This window comes from Bos mutus, chromosome 19 (genome assembly GCF_027580195.1).
Source record: "Bos mutus isolate GX-2022 chromosome 19, NWIPB_WYAK_1.1, whole genome shotgun sequence".
NCBI classification, from domain to species: domain Eukaryota; kingdom Metazoa; phylum Chordata; class Mammalia; order Artiodactyla; family Bovidae; genus Bos; species Bos mutus.
The window spans coordinates 31,217,212-31,220,113 of NC_091635.1; positions in this window are offsets into that span (position 1 = coordinate 31,217,212).

A 2,902-nucleotide genomic window follows, 5' to 3' on the forward strand; every position below is an offset into this window, starting at 1 on the left:
CTACCAAAATGCAGTCTTATTTTCTTTCATTTAATATTTAAGTCCTGTGATGGGGAGACAGGGCCAGAAGAGACAGTCTCTGCCTTGAAGAAAGAGAAAGATCATCACCTGCCTTGTCACAAAGACTTTCAAAGAGGCTTCATCAAAAACCAAAAGGCTGGGACTTCCCTGGTGGTCCATGGCTAAGAGTCCATGGTCCCAGTGTATGGGGCCCAGGTTTGATCCCTGGTCAGGGAATTAGAACCCACATGTTGCTGCTAAGTGTTCTCTTGCCATGACTAACGGTCCCATGTGCTGCAACTAAGACCTGGTGCAGTCAAATAAACAAATATTAAAAAAACCCACAAAACTAATCCCAAAGGCCTGAAAATATCCTGTTAGTTAGGATGGTTGAAATAGGTGATCTCACTCCTTGCTGGAGGTTGCAAATTGGTGCAGACTTTTTGAAAGGCAATTTCAAATCTATCCAAATTTCAGTGAAAATCTATCTGACATTTAAAAGCATATAACCTCTGACCCTGCAATGTCATATTTATAAATGTGTCTTACAGATACACACCTAAGTGCAAATAATTATATGTACCAAAGATGTTTGCCTATAGGCACCATTGTTTACAGTAACAAAAGGCTGACACAAGCTAAATACCCATTAGGAAGAGAAGAGTGAAATAAATTGTGACACATTCTATGTGCCGAAAGCCTAGGTAGCTTTTGTAGAGGCAGAAATAAATAATAATTAAATAATTATTTTTATAATATTAATTAATTAAAATAATTATTATTTAAAAATAATTTTATTTTTTCATTTTTGGCTGTGGTAGGTCTTTGTTGCTGCAGGCACATTTTCTCTAGTTGCTACGAGTTGGGGCTACTATCTTATTGCAGAACATGGGCGGGATCGAGGGTATGCAGGAGTCAGTAGTTGCTGCACATGGATTCAGTAGTTGGGGCTCCCAGGCTCTAGAGGGCAGGCTCTGCAGTTGTGGTGCGCTTGGACTTAGTTGCATGTGGGATCCTTTTGGACCAGGGATCGAACCCGTGTCTGCTGTGTTGGCAGGTACATTCTTTACCACTGAATCACCAGGGAAGTCCCAGAGGCAGAAATGTTATTAAGTGAAAATAACAAGGTGTCAAACAGTGTGGAATGTGTGCTATCACACACACACACACACACACACATGCATTGCTTGTAAGTATCCAAAGTATCTCTGGAAAGATACATTAAACCTGCTTTTCTTTTAAACTGTGCACATGTATCACCTTAGAAAAAATGAGGCACCAACTGAGTAATGGTGAGCAGGGATGGGGAGGGAGGAGATTCCTGGGGAAACCTGCTCAGTCACCTGAGCTCCAAGTGTGCCCAAAGGCTACACAATCATTCCATCGGAGGTGACAAGGCGACAACAATTTAGAAATGTCATCTATGCTGTGATTCCATCTCCATCACCACTGGAGGCCTCACCCTGTCTTGGCTGTCATACCTCCTGTGCCCAGCAGGGGGAAGCACAGCCCCACCAAAGCATTGGTCCTAAACTTCAAGCATCCTTTCTAGGATTTCCTCCTCTGTGGACCACATAGGAAAGATACTTCCTGCCAAACAAACCAAATGTATTAGGTAACAATTGATTAAAATTCTTTTTTTTTTTTTTTTTTTTGCACCTTACAGTTCTGATCAGCATGAGAGAGAGATAACGTAGGTTTGTTGGGCTGATCATTTTCCACACCAGAGGTCCTGCTTAGCCCAGGCTTATTTCCATTAGGCCTTGGGTGGGCGGTGGTTGGCAATGACCTGACCACTCCTAGGGACTGAGAGCACAGGCTGGCAACTATTACATTAGAGGCTCCCCACCCTGATGGGATTTCCAGCTACGGGGAAACAGCTCCCACAAGCCACTCTCCCAGATGTGTTGACAGTGTGTTCCTTCCTTGCTAGGCTGTGAGCAGCCTGAGGACAGAGACTCTTCTCATCAGCCTCAGAACCTTCAGGAGTGAGCACAGTCCCCAGCACAGAGCTAGTGCTAAGTAAAGGCTTGTTAAATGGAAAGAGAGCCACTGAAGACATCGGGGACTATATTCTTTAAATAGAGAGACAGAGTGAAAGAAAGAGAGGAAGGAAGGAAGAAGAAAAGAAAAAGAGAGGTCCTAGGTAATCTCAAGGGCAAGGACCCAAGGGCAAGACTGTGGTTTGCTCTGGCTGGAGCGGAGGGCAGTGGGCACACAGTGTCACCTTCTTAACACGCCCAAGGAGCATCTTGTTTTGTCTGACCTTATGGGTCCCTGGCTGGGACATGAAATAAGTGATCACATCTCTCACCCACCAGAGGTGCTTGTGACCTTGGCAGAAGAGAGGTTTAAATCGAGTCAGCCTGGGGGAAGGGGCTGGTTCATTCCAGGGCCTTCCTTCAGATTAGATAAATTTTCCAGCTCCTGCTTAAACTTCAGTGGTTCTGAATCTGAGAAGGAGGGCAGAAGGAAGAGGAAGCTATAGGGGAGGGGACATATATGGCTCCTGCCTGGCCTAGAGAAAAGCCAGGGTTCATTAGTGGGTCCTCGGTCCTCAATGCCTTGACAGTGCAAGGAAGGACCAACTGAGGATCCCCACAAATTAGATGGGGAGAAGGAGGAACCCCTGAAAGAGAAAAGCCTCACATTCAGGCTGGAGATTGTGCCCAGACCTGGGGTTCTACCCTCCACCTCCGAACACTCTCTTATCCTCTGGTCCATCCTGAATGAGAGGGCTGGTAGGAGGCCAGGCCAAGGCACTGGAGATTTTGCAGGTGGACAGAAAGGAGGCCTGTTTCTGCTCTTTATTAACTGTGGGCCCTTGGGCAAGTCACATTGAGCCTCAATTTCCCCCTCTAAAATGAGGATATCAATACCTACCTTCCCTGGTCATTGTCAG